This window comes from Gigantopelta aegis, unplaced genomic scaffold, assembly GCF_016097555.1.
Source record: "Gigantopelta aegis isolate Gae_Host unplaced genomic scaffold, Gae_host_genome ctg2877_pilon_pilon, whole genome shotgun sequence".
Lineage (NCBI taxonomy): Eukaryota > Metazoa > Mollusca > Gastropoda > Neomphalida > Peltospiridae > Gigantopelta > Gigantopelta aegis.
In genome coordinates this window covers 9,569-30,720 of record NW_024533076.1, presented here as the reverse complement: position 1 = coordinate 30,720, position 21,152 = coordinate 9,569, and the positions used below count along the sequence as shown (strand labels likewise).

Genomic DNA, 21,152 nt, shown 5'->3' with positions numbered 1-21,152 from the left:
ATTAGGTTAAATGGAACCATACAGTTGTCATAAATTGTGGTAGATTATCACTTGTAGTTGCTACTATACTCTATTCACGTTAAGGATGACTGTGGTTTAGTGGAATCCCAATAATGACCTACATCATCAACCTAACTTGGTATAGCATTAGTTTTGTAAAAATTTTGCAAGTCATATTGAAGCTTTTCGTGATTCTTTGCAATTGTCTCTTCTTAGTCTAGCCTACTTTATTAATGCCATTCTTTTTATACGGGATTTTTGGTTTGTAACTTTCCTAAATCTTAGCTAAATAAACTAGTTATTTTAATCAATTCATATACATTTAAGCTGCATACATCTCTATAAAATACATTGAAGTGTATGTACAAATTTCATAGTAACAGTTCTGGTCCAACATCTCATCATCATAATTCTAATAATTAACTACATGACACTAGTCAATTCTATAGTACATTTATTACATAATGTAATAAAATTGTACATGATGTTTACTTTATTACATCAAATAATTAGCTATATATAAATTAGCAGATTTACAAGGGCTTTTGAATAATATCAACTACTTTGTTCTAGTTCATTCCTAGACAGAGTTATAAATCTGAGTTATTGGTCACTCTTAACGTGAACAGAGTATACTATGATATCAGTAGAGGGTATATAAGTGTTAAAAAATCTAATTCATCCCTGTAGTTAAATGTTTATTTACTTGAAGAAGCTGGTATTAATGATATTACTATGTCAAGAGAATTAGGATGTTTATTTATATTTAACAAATATTAAATTATTATATGTGTATATACTTTACCTTCAACGTAGTAAGACTCTTCTTGATGATCATTTTGATGAAACTCTTTTTCTATGAAAGAAATAAACATCATGGCTTCTATTATTGGGCAAATAAACCACAAAGATTACTTCTGGCTTCTAATTGGGTTTATACATATTGTAGGTTTAGCTTTGAGGTAATTCGGTATTGGCCCTACATTATATAAATGAAACTATGGTAACCAAGGCCTCATTGAAATGACACGTTGCTTTTTTTAATTGTGGGGAACAAACAAAGTAATATATATAAACATATAAATATATATATATATATATATAAAACTCACTAAAGTCACTTAAAATAGCATTAGCCAATGGTACATTATCAGTGAACTTTAATAAGACACTGGCAAACACCTCCAAATTGTGATAGCTGTTTCGAATAGCATCAAGTGCAGCATCTAATAGAGTTGTTCTTCTCTGTGACAGTGTTTGTCTAGTAGACTCCACAATTGTTAATGTTGCTTCTGACAATATCTTCTCTCCATGAAGCATACGAGCTACACTGATAGGATCATGTAGAGACTGACAGAGAGCATTATGGTAATGTTGAAACAATGTGATAGCATTATCTTCGTATCTAGATCTATCAGATGTCACTTCTTGATGACTAGGATCTGTAGAAAATGAAAAGGCAGACATGTCAGTAAACAGTAGTAGAATTCTAGCTACACTGAAAACATAATTTTAAGAGTTATTTGAACAACCTCTTTTATGGAATCTAAATTAATATGAATTATCTACACTCTAATTGGTATATTGTACTTAAAACAACAGTGAGTAGTAATTCAAATGTATTATGAATTCCGTAGTAATCCACTAATACATGCTACAACTTGATTAGTATAAACTATTCCAAATATGACTTCCTAATTATCATTATGTTAATGTAAAGAGTTGAAATACCACTATCAGATTTAGAGATAGTTATTGCACAATAAATAATGTCTATTCTACATTGCGGTATCTTATAACATACCTAACTACTTTATACATAGTTATGACTGTATCAATAATTTAATAGTTTAATTAATTATTATATAATCAAAGTAGTGGTCAAAGAAAACAACCAGTAATATGAACTACTTACAAAGATATATATCTACTAACCTATAGGTATTCTCAAATTACTCCAGTCTGGTTCCTGTATCCCATGTCGTACACAAAACTGTCTGAGATGATCGTGGTATTCCACACAACCAACTGCTTCAAACCAAGCAAACAAGTAGTTTAAGTTTTCTAATGAAATAACACCTTTATCTAATAACAATTCTAAAAGATGAGAAGGAGATAAGATACGAGTTTGGTGATATTCAGGTAGAAATGTCTTCCTTGCAATCTCCTTGACTTTTTTTTCATAACATTCACTATTCATTTCTCCTAATAAGAATGCTAATGTTAGCACCAGATCTAACATTATGTTCTCTTCAAGATGAATTTCAAAAGTTACAAATCGATGTAGTTCTTGTAAATTACACTTTGGAAACCCGACACGAAGAAGCATCTGATAAACCAATGAGGGTGCACAATGAGGCATCTTATGTTCTATTAGTTCGTAGAGGTCAATAAAACTGTAAGCAGTCTCTTGTGGTATATCCAGAAGACGACATGCCAGCTTGAGAGAGTGGAGCTGATGATCACTAAGACCTGGATCAATCTTAACTAGCTGAGCTCTTAATGCCCTTTTTCGACTTTGAGGACTCTCTGATTTTTATATCCATCTTACTTAAAACACTTCATATATCCTATGAGTGGCATTATTTAGAAAACATCAGTTGCTTTGTCTATACTACAGATTAGTAATTTGAGCTATACCCTTAATTTGTGTGATGTGGTTACTATACATGTTGTAGTGAGAAATGATGTGTAAAATGATCAAATTATAATACATATTATTGATTTCATAACTGAATAGGTAATGTAGTAAACTCTACACATAATCCCATAGTGACCCTTATGTCATGTATTTGATAAAGTATAGTGAACTAGTGCTGCAGACAGGGAGAAGAGTCAGTTGGATACACCATTTAATAAATATAAATATGTATGATAATAGTATGTACTGGTTTACAATATATTGTTGTGAAGATAATTCTCTCCAAATATTTTGATATAATGCTTAGTAAATAAATGCAAACAATTGTTATTCAACTTGCACAAAGACCGCATGAGATTCTTTTGACTCGAGTGTTACCTATATGAACGTCAACAATATTAGTTGCATCTAAAATGATTAAATAGGTTTCAAAAATAGTGACATGTATGTCACATGCTAACATATATGACACAATCAATGTACCTAGTGAGTTTGATTTTTTCAAACATTATATATTTTTCAACAGAGTCTTCAAAACTCTACCAATTCACTACATGACTGGTCAATCAGTATATTAGTAATAAAATACAGTGTTGTCATATTTACTATTTTTTGCATCTTATCATATAATGCAATGTGAATGATGACAATGGATTGGTTGAATCAACCAGTCCATCTTTACAAAGTATGAAATTTCAAAGAAGAATTGAAATGATTTAGAACACAGAGAACTGATGCTGAAGTTTCAATTAACATAAAACTCCTGTAATGCTAAAAACAAATCAAATCAATTCTGTATTAAATTATATGGCAATAAATAATGAAATTACTCAAGACGAAGGTAGGTACCATTAACATATAGTACAGTTAATGTTTTATTATGTTCTATTACTTTAGAGAATTCTCTAATTTCAGTAATGTTAGGACAGTTATTAAGAGACAGTCTTTGTAATGACGTATTAAGTAATATTATGTCACAAATGTGAGGTATGTCTTTGTTTGTGATGGTAGGATCATTCCATAACAATAATTCTTTTAGTGTAGTGTTTGTAAAGACAGCATCGGTTATTGTCTGCAAGTAATTAGGAGGGAGAGGAGAAGAGTAAAACCATAATACTTCAATTGTTCTGTTGTATGTCAGTACATGACGTAATTCAAAAAACACATCGAGTATCAAGAGGACTGTCACTTATATCAAGTGTGTTTACACGGACTAGAGAATCTTTAATGTAATATAGCACAACTAGTAAACTATCAGAAGATAATGCCTTAAGAGTAATCTTCCAATGTTTTCCCATTAGATGTTGACTCTTTAATTGACTCATGACATCATTGCATTCCTCCACACTAGGTGAAGTGAGTATAACAGTGTTATTTGAGAGCTTGACGCTTCCATTGTCTTCTACAAAAAAATTACTAAGTAATATACTATAATCATATACTCAATACATTATTAATTATAGAAATATATATATGGATATTAGGATGGACAAAACTTAACAAACAAAACTACCAAGTAACTAAAACAAATTTTATTGTTAGTGTAATTGTTATAAATATTAACCTTTGCTAGAAAACATAGGCATTTCTTGTGATTCCTCTTTCTGACAGTGGAATGACATCTAAAGACTGTGAACAATAGTCACTATCTAATGTTAAAACAGCTGGCCCTAATCCAAAGAGAAATATTTATTACACTAGTAGTTAGTAGATGAAATAGATATTATAGATGAGTATCTATACCTATGTTGTTCTCTTCATAGAAGAAAGATCATTTCTTTGGTCTGAGGGCACATGTGGTTTTAGTATATGTAGATTGTCTGGTTGAGTTTTCCTAACAAATTGGTACATATCATCTCTTCAGAAACTACAGAATAAGTATAACATAATATTAGGGCAAAGTAATTCTATTAACTAGTACAAACTAATATTAGAATGTATACTACCTTTGAATACATATACATAATGGCTTATGTAACCTTATGAGTTTAATTTTTTTAAACACTTTACACTTTCAATAGATTCTTCATAATTCTATCAATTCATATTTAACTTGTCAATCAGTATATTAGTAATAGAATACAGTGTGATATTTACTACCTCATCATATGATGCAATGTAAATTATGATAAATCAACCAATGAATCTTTACAATATGATTTTTTGATTGACAAACGTTTCTGAATTTATAACATTGATTCTCTAATTCTTTGTTAATCCAAAGCATTTTTGTAAAATGCAATATCTTTAACTCAATTTTTCAGGCTTAACTTAAAGTTTTACCTTCAATCTTTCTTAGTCTCTTTTTGTAATTTTCTACTTCAAAATCCTTCATCTGTATGAGGGCTGAGTATGTTTTCAATTGATACATCAATTCTTTTGCACCCTCTGCCCATTACCAACTCAATCTCCTACAAAAAAAAAAGAAACACATTCTCTTTAACTATGATGATAGCAAAATCAAGTTGGTTTACCTCATCTCTTTTGTTCTTAACAAAAACAATGCACTGCCCAATAGTGAGTTTAATTAAACTCTCTCTTTTTATTAAATCAATGGTCTCCTGAGCTTTGGAAATTAATAAAGTTGCTAGACTAAATGGAAATGTACAAATCACAGCAATAGAGTTAGTTTTTTTGATGATATTAATCTGGACATGTTTTGATAATCTTTCGAAGCACTCAGAGAGAACATCTCTAATATCATCTAAAATATAAATCATCAGGATTCCAATCTAAAATAAATGTGGCTGTTTCACATTTGAGAGAGCAGGGAGAGTAGTTGATAATCTGAAATTCTCATCAAGACAGAGACGAACAGACACAGTTGTACAAAATGCTTCGATAGATATTTTGTATGCCTGAATATGGACTTTGGCTTCTTTGATGTCAAGTTCCTCTACTATTGTTTCCAGATAACTGATATCAGTGAGGGTACACTTGTCTCGCACTATATCTAAATATTTCATCAATGGTATTAACATTAACTAATTGAGATTTAAGGTCTGTATAGCAATCTTGAAGTAAGATTTTAATGTCTTTGATAGGTGGTGGGTTATTTAGAATAGTACATCGAACTTTGAAGAATATCCGTCCACATTTCCCTCTGATTTCGTTAAATTTTTTTTCCCATAGCTTGAGGAATTAGAATGCTAGCATCTATTAAGAATTAAATGTAAACACTGTGTGCATATGTGCACTTGTTTTATTTTGAGATTGAGTACCATTTAGTAATGACACCCATTATGTTTGAAGACATAGAGTCACTATCTTAACAAATTAATTGCATAATTCTTTCTTGATAAAAACTTTTGCATATCAATATAATACAAATACTACATACAAATTGTAAAACTATAATAAAATGATTTTTATTTCAATCTACATCATTCATAATACTAACATTGCCTATCTATTTTTGAAGACATTATGTAACCATAACTTACTTTGAGTTGGTTTCACCTGACACTGCTGCTATGACAGGAGAAGTAGGCAGTACATCTGTTTCTATTTAGTCAACAATGATCATGTATAAAGTATTTAAAATGTCTGACCATTATAGTAGTAAGCCTCTTTATCTTGACAACCAATTTTGATTTTGATGAAATGTTCTGTCTCTATTAAAAAAACATACAATTATTGAACTATTTTATTAAGGTACATAGATGGAATCAAAAGCCCTTAATTGTATTAATGTATGAACATGAATTCATTAGTATTTAGAATGGCACAAGAATTCCTGTCTGATTGTAACTCTTTCTTGGAACAATGACACCTGTTTATAAAGTAGTAAAATAACTATTATAGAATGTTACTGTAAAAACTTACTATAATCATTCAAGATAGCATAGCTAATGGTACATTGTCTGTGAACTTTAAAAGTACACTGGCAAACACTTTAGATTATAGTGGCTAATATGAATAGCACCACAAATAGCAGATAACAGAAATGCTCTTCTCTCAGTGGCTGACTTGGTGGACTCAATATGCTCAAGTAGTGTCTCTGATAATATCTCTTCTTCATGAAGAATATGAGCAACACTAATAGAATCTTGAAGAGATTGAGATAGCTGACCATAATGATGATTAAATATAGCAATAGCATACTCTTCACAACTAGATTTATCTGTAGGTATTACGTCAAGTTTTTGATTGATATCTGCATAAAAATGTCATAAGATTTCTCAAAAATATATAGTTAAATATACTAGCTAGAGAAACTATGGGCATCATTGGGTACCACATAACACTATGGGCATGTTAGGTACCATAGGCATAGGACCACAGAGAATACGGACACCATTAGGCACCACAGTGACTACGGGGTACCATTAGAAAACTTAGGGGCACTACACATATACATTATGGACACCATTGGACACATAGAGGATACAGGCACCATTGGGACTTGTTATTGTGTACCACAAACCCTATTTGCATTATTGGCAACAGAGACATATAGGCACCATTTTATCAAAGAGCTTCATCCATAGTATGATTGTGTTCTCTGTCTAATACTAGTATAATTACTTACCTGTAGCATGAGGAGGTCCTCCTAAAGCTAAGACATAATTGGTAGCAATAGTCATTCCTTCCATGACATCTTTTCTCAGAGCATCAATAATTTGTTTTCTGGTAGCAGTGGGGTTGGTATTCAGCCATAACTGAAACATCTTCAAAATTTTAAAGTCAACATCTTTATTCAGTTCTTCAATAGCATCTAGTTTAGTAGTATCTAGCTTGAGGAGTACACCAAACTTGTACCAATTAGTACCAACTCTGACATGTTCACATAACTCATCAAGAGATGGTTTTTTCTTTTAATTTCTCCTCGTATGACGTATCATGTCTGGTAGCCATTCCTGATATGCTAAATTAACTACAATAGTATTATAGGGATTTGCTCTTTACTCCTCCTCCTCAGGTGAGCCCCATTAAGGTAAAAATATCTGAAATTTTTTTTCAGCTTTTTTTTGATGGAATCATGTAAAGATACTTGTTCTAATAATTGATCATGCTTTGAAAATTTTTAAAACCCTAGTACTTTGCAGAAATGTAGTTTGATTCCTTAATATCTGCAATGTTAGGAGACGTCTAATAATAATATTAAAGAACCTAGAGAGCTGAAACTTTTGAAAATTAAAGATGAAGTCAATTACTACAATTATACGGATGGCATTTATTTCTACAATAATATTTGACATTTTACAAAGCTATAAACCTTCCCTATTTTAATCACTATTATATTATATGTTATACAAATCGTACAAAGAAATGCATCCGTAAAAAGTACTAAAAATGATCGTTTTCGTTCTTGAACTTGTCAGCAGGTTGTTACATTATCCATAGAATCAAAAATCACAACAACAGTATCTAACAGTGCAAAAGTCGCCATCTTGATAATGAATAATCGATTTTTCATTAATTAAAGGCAATGAATACACTTAGTGTCAAGTTATTGATAAGTGACTTTCGCGGGTTAAAATAGTTTAAATAAAATGTATTAATTATTATTGCTATTATTATTATTATTATTATTATTGTTCGTAGTTTTATGTCCTTCTTTCAAAGCAGACCATGCTTTAATAACAATAATAACAACAATAATAAAAATAGTAATAATATATTTAACTATTTTAACCCCGCGAAAGTCACTTATCAATAACCTGACACTAAGTGTATTCATTGGCTTTAATTAATGAAAATCGATTATTCATTATCAAGATGGCGACTTTTGCACTGTTAGATACTGTTGTTGTGATTTTTGATTCTATGGATAATGTAACAACCTGCTGACAATTTCAAGAACGAAAATGATCAATTTTTAGTACTTTTACGGATGCATTTCTTTGTACGATTTGTATAACATATAATAATAATAGTGATTAAAGTAGGAAGGTTTATAGCTTTGTAAAAATGTCAAATATTATTGTAGAAATAAATCCATCCGTATAATTGTAGTAATGACTTCATCTTTAATTTTCAAAAAGTTTCAGCTCTATAGGTTCTTTAATATTATTATTTGACGTCTCCAAACATTGCAGATATTTAGGAATCAAACTACATTTCTGCAAAAGTACTAGGGTTTAAAAAATTTTTAAAGCATGATCAATTATTAGAACAAGTATCTTACATGATTCCATCAAAAAAAGCTGAAAAAAAATTTCAGATATTTTTACCTTAATTAAATTGGATCTAGTATATAAAATGTTTATTACTTTTGCTGTTTTTAGGTTCATAACTAGATCATATGAAGCAGATTGTTTATGGAGGATACAAAGCCAACTTGTGTCCACTATCTTGACTCAATGATTGACAGACCAGAGAACCATAACTATATATTTGGTAAACTCAAGGGTATATGATTACAGTTACAGCTGGTAACTAAATCATCAGATCTTTGAAGTAATCTACATGTATTGTAATTGCCATACACACAAAGGTGAACTTAGTAACAATTCCATGTTCACACGTAATTATAATAAATAAAACTATAAAAAAACACTAACAATAGTTAACGAAGAAAACAATTGTTAACATATAAAGTAAGTATTGTTTTGTTTCCATTTAAAACTTCAGAAAGTTGTTGTCTTCCTAGTTCGGTAATATTAGAACAGGAATAAAGACGTAACTCTTCCAATGTTTTATTTCCTGATAACAGGGTAGAGATTGTGAGGTATATCTTCGTCTGTGATATTAAGATCATGCCCAAAATCCTAACGATTTGAGTGTGGTATTAGTAGAAAGAGCATTAGTAATCATCTCCAGACCCTTAGGTGGAAGAGGAGAAGAAAGAATACGTAAATACTCCATTGTTTTTGTTGTAAGTCAATAAATGTGATAATTCAGAGATGCAACAACTATCAAGAGGTGTATCACGTATATCAAGCCCCCTCACTAGAATGTCATTGAGATTACATAAGACATTTAGTACACTGTCTGGAGATGATGTTTTGAAATAAATCTTCCAGTATTTTTTGTTGCTTCTTCATTATACTAACAACCTCTTCACATTCTTGAATTGTAGGTGAGATAAGATCAACGCCATCACCATACCACTTAACATGATCACTACCTACAGTACAAGTAAAATATTTTTATTGATAATAATAGATACCATATAAGATATGTGTGTCATTATAAATTACTAACTTTCTTTGACTTCTGTAGTCTTTGCATGACGTTCCTCAAAATATAAATCTAGTTCTTCAGATAACATTGAGCTTGAATGATAGCCACTATCTGAAGAAAAAACCTCGCCCTAAATTATAAGAAGACAAATTATATAATACAGTATATAACATAAATAATACCTCTGGTGCTTTTTAATTGAAAATTTTGTTCTTCCTTTTCCTGAAGTTGTGATATGAGTGATCTAACTGTCTCTTTTAACATTTCGTTTTCTTCCAATATCTTGGCTAACACAGACAAATATTCCTTCTCATCATCTAAGAAATTAAAAATTTCCATATAAGTAGAATTCAATATTACCAGCTGTTTATATTATTTCACATGTTAATTACATGCATTATTGTGTACATGTACATGTATAACGACACATAATTATATTGATGTATTTAAATCTTACTATCTCTTGCATTTTCAATTTGTCTGATGGTAGATTTCAAGCTGTCTACCTCATTTTCATCTCTCTGTTAATGGTATGTTGTGTTTCCAGTTTATATTTCAGCTTACTCATCTGAACTTGCTCGTTCTTTAATGTTTCTCCGAGTGTTTCCAATGTCTCTGCACATAAAGCATAGATAAATCAAGAAGCATTTTTAGAAATATTCACGGTACTGTCTAGTTTATTTAAATGGCTTGTTAGAAGTGTTACAATGGTCATAGTATACTTATAAGTCCATGCTACTCATGACAGTTTATTTAAAAATTTGAAAACTCTTATTATCTCATTGTTTTTAAAATTTGCTGATGAAGTGAAGGGGATCTTATTCAGTCACTGTGAGTATTAACACTATTTCAGTGCTATGATGTTTCATACCTTCTTTCCTTTGAGAATCTGTTTCAATTCGTTTATATCCAGTTGTTTCTGTGTTAATGTTTCTTAACTGACTGCAGTTCAACTAAATATAAATAATTAACTACGAATGAAGCATGTTAAAATGTTACCTTTTGTTTGCTTGAGTTTAAGATTGCAACTGTTTCTATCTCTGCTGTCTTCTGATTATTCAATGTATCAAGTTTATTCTCAATTCTACAATTTTACTCATCTCTTGGTCCATACTGGTTCTATGTTTTTACAGTAAAAACGTTAACATCCATATATATTTATTATCATTACAAAACGTGAGTGTAGTTTTACAATACTCACCAGTAGTAATAACACAAGACTCTCTCAATATCTTCTCATATTTTTCAGCAAGAGGCACCACTCCAATGACTTCCTTCTTTAAAGCATCCACAATTTGCATTCTCATAGCTTCAGGGTTGGTATTCAGCCAGAGCTGAAACATCTTTAAAGTTTTAACATCAACATCTCTATTCAGTTCTTCAATAGCATTTAGTTTAGTTATATCTAACTTGAGGAGTACACCAAATGTATACCATTTAGTACCAATATTGACATGTTCACATAACTCATCAAGAGTTGGTTTTCTCTCTCAACTTCTCTTCATACAATGTATTACTAGTAGCCATGGCTGCTTACATGCTGTGAAGTATGAGCTGCAAAATAAGTAAATAAAACAATATAAATAAAGTAAATAGACTTACTGTGAAGTAGACTTTTCTTTTGCTGCAAACAGTATTTATAGTAAGTGGAGGAGTATCTTACACTTAATACAACATTAATTAGTTTTTTTATTACTGAATATTTTTAAAAAAATTACTTGCTTATCTTCAAACTATGACAACACCCATAAAACAAAGTCAAGAATACAATGTCCATTAACAAAACTAAGTTACAGTATTAAAATTAATATAAAATTATAATATCTTAACAATATTATGGTTTAATAAGCAAACAATTTTATAAAACAAAACCATTTGATGAAGGATAAATAAAGCCAAATATTATAGAGTCAATAATAGTTTCCATAGTTACGGTGACCTTGGGATAAGTCCAAAATATCGGGCTGCAAAAAGTCACTTATAATATTATGTACAGTTTTCCACGAAGTGTTGTCTTAAGTGACTCTTCAGGAGTACTAGTGAAAAAAAAACAAAATTACATGTACATGTATATAATGTATCATCTGTTCATTATAGGTATTTATTATTATAACTTACTAGACGCCAGTGGACCAGACATATAGACATAGTACTTAATCTTGGGTTCCGTTCCTGATGTACGAAGAGTGAACTCACAACGATTATCCAACTGAAATGTAATCAGTTGACAGGTTGGATCTACTGGTAAAATCTATTGAGAATATATAATATTTGTCCAGGTCTGGTTCCTATACTTACAGGCTGATAATCAGGTGGTCTGGTACTGTTCATACCCCACTGTTAAATCACACACACTTATAACACGAGCTGTACCACATGTCTCAGGATACTAGCAAAGACAATAGATAAATGACTGATGATATCTGGAGAGATGGTGAGTAAATGGAGGAGAGAGGGGGGAGAGAGAAAGAGGGAGGGGAGGGAGGGGAGAGAAGAGAGAGAGAGAGAGAGGAGAGAGAAAGAGAAGAGTGAGAGCGGAGGAGAGAGAGAGAAGGGAGAGAGAGAGAGGTGAGAGAGAGAGAGAGGAGAGAGAGAGAGAGAGAGAGAGAGATGGAGAGAGAGGATGAGAGAAGAGAGGTACCTTTTATCTTTCTAAGTCTCCAAATAGCGATTGTGAAATGGTCGGTCTTTTTAGTTACAGATAAAATAATATGAATTATCAGACACAAAACGACCATATTTTCACAAAAAGACCATATCTCTCTCTAACAAAAGTACTAAATGTTTTCCCCATTCTCGTATAAATATCCCGCCAGTTCTCCAGCCACTACAGCAGCACTAACGCCATCTTATCAAGGACAGTTGTACCAAACATGAATCTATTGCCTCTTCAAAAGCAAAAAGGACTTCATGTCCTTTCTCAAGGAGATCATGACAGACGTTACCCATCCACTTAAATCCAGTTAAAGTTTCCTAAATGGAAATAAATTACAGTACATGAAGTAAAGTAAGTAAGATCTGTTCATATAAACTTTGAAAAATAGCTATTTTTTTTAGTTTTCCACAGACATTGTATCTAATTATGAAATCTTTGTAATTTTTAAATCACTGTTAAGTCTTTTGGGAATAATTATAGGATGATTATTTCAATTATAATCTTGTTTTATTATACATTATAAATTGGTTTTGCTTCTAAATTTTCAATTGTAAGCTATTGAATATTTACAAGAAAAGTCTTGGAATAAACAGAAATTAGTTCATTCCAATTAATAGAATTTATAAATGTAATAGTTTACTGAAATTGAAACCTTGAATTCCTTCAACTTCTGCCATTGTTTTTAACAGTTTAGAAGATACTGTACTTGTAATAACATGAGTTTAGAACCTGAGAGAGAGAGAGAGAGAAGAGAGAGAGAGAGAGAGAGAGAGAAAACGCTCTAATTTTAAAGCTACCATCTAACTTACCATCAAACTGAGGATTTTCAGCCTGTAGTTCTCAAAAGCCACCATGCTAAAATAGCTCCAATCTCATTACCATTAATATTCCCCATGGTGTCATGTCATCTCCAGGTTGTTTTTCCGCCAAAGTAAATCTATCAGCATCAGGATCATTAGCTATTATATTTTATGTCCAAGACGTTCTGCTGTGGCTATTCCTAAATCCTAAAAATAATGATGTAATATGACATCATAATGAACAAAACTATGAATATCATTATAGGTGATTTTACCAATGCACTTTTTCCTTCTTCAGGATTAGGATATTTAACTGTTGGAAATCTGGATCAGGCTCCACCTACATGTAAATTAACAAATACATGTACATGTATATTAATTAACTAATAATCAGTTGTTTATCAATGCTGTTAACAATAAATTAATTTCTTATTGTTATTATTTAAACGTGTACTAACTGTTTCTTTAACTGGTACTATTTCTGGTAAATTAAACGTTTCAAATGCCACTTTACAAATGGGTATCCCACACCATGCATGCTGTATATACACAAGTGACTGGACTCCGTCTGTTCTTATCTCTTCTATAAACAATATTTTAACAAAAAGATGAGAAATAGCTTGTCTCTAATTTCCTTATAATGTTCAAAAATTAATGGATTATTGGTTAAAACTGTTGTATCCCATGAAGTTGACCAAGGAGTAAGGTTAGCATTAATGTAGTCAGATATTCCTCTATCATGAGGAGGAATAATCTAGAGAGAAGAGAGAGAGAGAGAGAGAGGAACACAGGATGATAAAGATGATAGTGGAATTACTGTACCTGTGCACCATTAGACCAATACACTTTATATCCATTGTCTTCCTTAGGGTTGTGAGAGGCTGTTACCATGACACCGCAACACAGTTATACTTACGAACAGCATAGGGCTAAAAAATATAAAGACCACCCATTAATGGATTGATCTGAATTGTCCTTGATGTGTCCTTTAATCATCCATTTGTCTGATTGTCCCATTTAGCTAATCATTACTTTTATCAATCCATCTAATCTAACCATATATTTTACTATATGCATTCATTCATCTATTTGTATGTCCTTCCATCCATTTAGTCCACACATGTGTGCATTGATCAATATTTATTATTTCATACTGTGAAAGGTGTTGGAGTTATACGAGAAAATACATATACTTTGAATCCTTGATTTACAAAGATTGTTGAGACCAACTGACTAAATCTAAAAAAAAGAGATTATGAAAAGTCTATTATGATATCGACTACCTATGACTATTGTGTCTAGCATCATAACCAACAACCACACCTCTTGAGTGACACGCCTCCTTACCAAACTGTTCTTCCAAATATTTACTTAGACCCTGTGTACAGAGAGAGAGAGAGAGAGACAGAGAGAGAGAGAGAGAGAGAGAGGAGAAGAGACAGAGGGAGAGACAGAGAGAGGAAAGAGAGAGACAGAGAGACAGAGAGAGAGAGACACACATACACAGAGTAAAATAAATGTAATAATATTATGAAATGGAGTCAAAAAGTCTAACTTGAGATACACATCACATGTAACATCTAATCACTACTACATGTAAAGAAAATACATTTATAATATATTATAATTGCATCAGAATTAATATGATAATGTAATGTAATAACAAACACATATACAATATATAATGGTTAACTGTAGTTGTAACTCTATATCTTGTGAACTATAAAAGATATCATGGCTGATTACATTATAACAACAAATACAGCACTTCACTATTAATGCATTACTACGTTATATTACTCAGTCTATAGGTATGACCAATCAGTTCATACACATCAACACATCCACAGGAACAATAGATATATTAAGTAGAACACAATATATATGTACATCTTGTGTTTACAACCTATTTATCTTTTATTCATCTATTCATTCATACATCATTGTCTACATATCATTATATCTATTCATTGATATAATCCCTTTATAATACCTGCGTAGTTTGAAGAACAGTCAGATCATTCATATGACTGTATCCAGCACCCATTTTGGCTCTTAAACCTATAACATGTCCAAAATATGCAAAAATAAACTCAGTTATGCTATTATAGACAAATAGAAAAACATAGAAAAATAACTATGGTATAGGAAAATATTGACATGATATCAATTAAAATTAATATAGATGTTATCGATTATAACAATTGCTTTACATTTATTGGTGTTACTAGACAATGCTTGTACCAGTCTTGTTAAAATACACAAAATGATGAAAATCTAGAAAGGAGTGGTAGCTGTGAACTTACCAGCTGTCCCAAATGTCATCCTGGATCCGAGTCTAGCTCTGAGTTCAGTCTCATTCCCATTCTTAAATAGAGACTCAATCTCAGACCGAGTGGTCTCATTCTAAAGCAAAAACAACACACAGAATTGATACAATTTTTGCTAAAATGCTATTCTGTTAATTAAACTGAAAAAATAACATGAAATTGATCTCACCTTGTCAAGAGACAACCATTCTTCTACTTTCTCTTTGATATCAGAAGACATCAGCTCTATCTTGGCACTATTTGCTCTACTCAGCATATGGTAGCCATGCATTCAACATGCAGTGTTTCAGAAGTGACACGCCTTTCCAATTTCATTTTATGAAAAAGGCGTGTCTCATTAAGATCACATGACCAACACACCTCCAAAATTTGTAAGACTACGGGAGATATCCTAACTATTCTAAAAGTGATTGTTAGTAAAGAAGAAAGGCAATTTCGAGTTTCTTACTACTAAGTCTCGGTGTTCCAGCCTTTGCTGGCGCGATGTTCCACAGCTGAAGATCCTTAGATCCTTGCTAGGTAAATAGACATTATATAAAGCCATTTATTTCAAGACGACAATGACCGTTTATTTACGTAATATTGTCTTGTTTGTGACCGATTTTACCGGTCGAGTTCCCAGTAGCGCCTGCTACAATACCTGTTTGTCACACAGGTTGGACCACTATTGGCGGTTGAGTTATGTCCACGCCAGCAACGGAGCAAATACAAGTGAAGAATTTGGAGAGGTGTGAGACAATTGTATTAAAATAGCTTTTTGTTGTATTGTGAATTTATTTAAAATGTAGCTTTTTCAAAGTATATTACGTGTTAAATTGGTTTTACAATTTAATTTGTATCTATTGATTATTGGTTTTTGTTTTGGTTAAAAGCTGTAATTTCAACTTCTTTGATTTTTTCTGTGGAAATCAGACTTGCTTTCCTGAACAAATGGTATTGTAATCTGCTGTGTCATATGACCATATATTACTAGCTCCATTTCCTGATTATAATTTGTTATAGAACAGTTTATTTTTTGTGGCACGCATCCTATTATATAATTATATTAAACAATATATTCATTTTCAATAAGAGTATTGACCAGCTGTAATTATAGTGTGTAAAATCTAATACTATTGTAATGCAGTTAGACATGGCTACTACATGCACTGCTAACAATTCATGAATGTGGCCCTTGTTTTCTAAAATGACGTTATGCCTCATGACTACAGGGTACTTCCCTTTATTCCAGTGATATAAGGATAAAGTTCATACAAATTAGGCGGAGGTCTAATATCTACCACTAAATTATATCCACCCTCTATTTGAAGGTGTTTACGAAACTTGAGAACTTTTGATATAATAGATCTTTCTTATATTTGGGGGTGTATCACTTAGGCTTGTACTAACATTTTTTAGGAAGGCTCTTAATTACATGGTTAATAATCTTATTAGTGCGGTTATAGTGAAGGGGGAGTCCCTATAAAGATGTATAGTTGTTTTCAATTGTTTGTAGTAGTATTACACTGGTGAAGAATGAAACTGACAGCTGCTAATTTCTGTAATACATGTAGATGTATATATAATATATAATATACTATTATGTGTATACTCCTTTCTTGTTCCCACCAGGGCATTACTGTATATAGGTAGCTTTCTTAACTCTTGTAAGTTCTAGACTCCAATGATTTCTAAACGTCAGTATTTAGGACATGTTAAAGATAGCTTCAAATGGGCAGCCTTTATTGAGCTTTCTGCTTATATAACTGCTTTGCTAGACTAGTAAACATTGCTGAGTTATCTAATTGTGTTAAGATGCACTGATATTCTGTTAGTCTTTGTCAGTTAAACTTTAAAGTATTAGTAAATGCTACAGTATTGATTTATTATCTAACCAGGCCGCTCTTATGTCCACAAAAATGGGCAGCAAAGTAAAGGTGTTTCTGGGAAGTACTTATCATTACCCAGTACAAAGACTATTTTATTATAACACATATAATATATATTAGATTATCCCTCCTGATCAAGTTTCCATGTTACAACCACACATTACAACACAAGCTGTATATTGCATGTATCTAATTCACTATGATTTAACCACTTTTCCTGTGTGAAGTATCTTTTAATGCATGGTGTGGTTGTGTTAGATGGGTTGATGGCTTTGTGCCAATTACTCTAATTCTTATCAGAATTGTGCCTTGACCAACTAAACAAACCTCAAATAATGACAGTTAAGGGTTATCATGTCTCAGCAATGACAATGGATACTGTAGGATTCTCTGTCTGTCTGTGTGTGTCTCTCTCTCTCTCTTTGTCACTCTCTCTCTGTCTCTCTCTGTCTCTGTCTCTGTCTGTCTCTCTCTGTCTCTGTCTGTCTCTCTCTGTCTCTCTCTCTGTCTCTCTCTGTCTCTGTCTCTCTCTCTCCTCCCTCTCTCTCTCTCCCCCCCCTCTCTCTCTCTTATCATTGTTATAGTCAGTAAGCTTCTTAATAGGAAAATCTTAACTAATCAATTATAACTATGATTAGACATAAAATTCTTAAGATGTGGGCATACAATATGCTCCTTGTTCCAGCAGGACTAATTTATGGATCGATCATACCATACACGATGTTCACATGTACAATATAATATGTATAATCACATGATCATTATCATCATAAGTACATGTAGGTTGTATAGTTATTTTACTTGCTTAATACACTATGTGTGTGTGTGTGACTGTGTGTGGTTATATATATATTATATATATATATATATATATACACACACACACACACACACACATATGTAAATGGTTGTCATGGTAACAGTTGCTATAGTGTAAGTGGATTCCTTTGATGTATGTAGTAAGTATTTATGATAGGTCTGATGCAAGACTTGTTGTCAAACCAGTTTATAAACTTGCTTGTTCTAGTTTTGTTGGAATCACAAGGACAACTGTGGAGAGCTAATGTGGTAGAATAAGGTTTCTAAGACCTGCCTGGTTTAATGTAAAGAAATGATTTAAGAACTTTAGTATATAAGTGGACGGGATCACTCAAATATAATTCCATGTGTAGCATATACACATGTAACGTGATCAACTCCATGATACAAGGTGTAACTCAGGTATAGGTGGCATGTTCAACTTTATGATGTAACTCAATGATATACATGTTCATTCAGGTTGATTTAATAACTTGCATGTATAGTTGGGTGATCAACTTAATGGTATAGTGATATACCAGGTCTTTTGATTTTAGATTTAAGAACTTTGAATATGTATATTGTGACTTGATATACACCATCATTACCATTGTGTTTGGAAAAGCCAACAGTATGTGGTTTGTCTTACCACGAGACATGATGACAAAGAACAGATAGATTGAAAGTTTAGTCTTACATTATCAGTTTGTGTTTTGGTAATGTTTATTATTTGATATAGTAATAACTGTCCGTCTCTGTGTGGTCAGTTACCTGTATAATTGTTATATATTAGTTTTTCAGTATGTAGACAGTTGTCTTTTGATGTTGTTGTATTGTTTATAACACAGAATTATTTAGTGAAGACATTGAAGTCAGGCTACTATCTATCTTGTACTTGTTCATAGTAAACATATACTATATTATGTTTTATTGTTTAATACCAATGCAATAAAATGATGGCCAGTTTTTGTAGCCAGATAGTCAAAGTATTTTAAAAATGTACTTCTTTGTGGGGTTGTTAATAGTTATGTTATTTTTCATGAATTTTAAATTGTTATAATTAGTAATAATTAATATTGCATTGTTTTCTAGTGAATTCCTGATATTTTGTAAATAAAAGTTGTATCATTTAAGTAGGTGAGTCCTCTATTATTTAATTCATTTTGTTTAATTGATTATAAGGACAATAGATATTATTAATATCATCATCATCATGGTAATAGTCTTGATTGATTTTCGTACGTCCCATTGTTCATTGTAATTTTGTCTTAATACGATGTTATTTTCAATAAATGTATTAGAAGGAATGAAATCACTCAACCATCGACCTTTTATGTAAACTGTCTGAAGGTACTCCAGGAAGTAAACATCGGTGATGTCTTCTTTTTAAGCATTAAAAATTGGAACTTTGTACTTTATTTTATTGAGTATATTATATTGATGTTCTGAGACCATTTTAGTATACAATGCTTACTAAATTTAGCAGATATAAAATACTTTTATAAAAAGTTTTGTAGGCATACTACACAAAACAGCTTTATAGTAATCACTAAGATATCCATGACTGTTTATATAAACTTTTTTTCTTTGTATCCCATGTGTATATAGTATTTATAAATATATCTCACAATGAGATTGTACATGTAGTATAGAACAACCTATTACTATCTAGTCATCATATTCATAAATTTGCATTTTCCACCTAATATTTTTTGATACAATTTGTGTCAACTGGTTTTTTATAGAATTGGAGATGATGTAGTTTCTTACATTTACAATGCATTCATTAATCTTGTTTGCTTAGACTTCTCTGGTGTCCTTGAGTTTTAATTTTATTTAAAGGAATATTCCCTCTTTGTATATATGTAACATGTACATGTTTACTAGGAGCTATGCAGGGAAGTTTGAAGGATATCTTTAATACTAAGTCTCTTCACTAAAAGGTGTATTCAGGGAAGCTTAATTGCTATATAATATGTCTATTGTAATATAAATACAATGGTTATACTGTTATTGCCCTAAAATTAGTGGTTTAAGATACACCCTATGTTGAGGTATGAGTTTTGTTTAAAATTTCATTTATAGAGAATTAAATTATTATTCTTAAAAGTTCTATGTTAATTTGTTAAATTGGTTTTATCATCTAGACCTCAGCTCTTTATGATCATAATCATATCTTTTCTTTGCTCTTTAGTGTAAATGGAACTGGCTTTTATTGTTGAAAAACATGTCTTTATTTATTTGTGCTTGAATCCTTCCATTCTATTTGACAATACTATTAAATTTAATTAGACAAGATTGGAACTTGGGATCATTTTTAAAGACCCTGATGCACAGCAAGACATTGGATTTGCAGATTGAGGGTTTGATAGTGTATATAACAAAAATATAAGGTTTTGAAGAAGACAGTTTGTATTAACCAGTAACACATTGTATCCTGTATTGTTATCTGTATAAGAGAACTGAGATTAGCTACAATGTATTCTGTATATTTACGTATAAGCCATCCCATAATATGTCTCACCCTATCCTATAATATGTCTCACCTTATCCCTGTTATACAACAATTAACAACCTTTGCGTCTTCCTATGTCGATGACATGTTTATGATATTGATATTGGAGATAACATGTTTAGTACATAATAGATATCATAATATGATATTAACATAAGACAGTATAAGATAGAAAATAAATTTGATATACCATATAGTTAATAGAGTGTATTCATGACTTCTTAAAAATCAATTTAGTTTGTTATTGAAAGTAGAGTAAGTATACATAAATTTATACAGTGGGTGTGGATTTCATATGCTATACCAATCATCGACCTCACTATAGCAACCTATAATAATTACTACATTGTAGTATTAGTATGCTATGGGCTAGTGATTAAACTAACAACAAGACTGTTATTATATTCATTGATCTG

At 31.4% G+C, this 21,152-nt stretch overlaps 1 pseudogene; it reads right to left on the bottom strand.

The window, feature by feature from the left end:
- Positions 1 to 12,077: 12,077 nt before the first annotated feature.
- Positions 12,078 to 15,811, bottom strand: LOC121391721 (annotated as a pseudogene).
- Between the last annotated feature and the right edge of the window lie 5,341 nt (positions 15,812 to 21,152).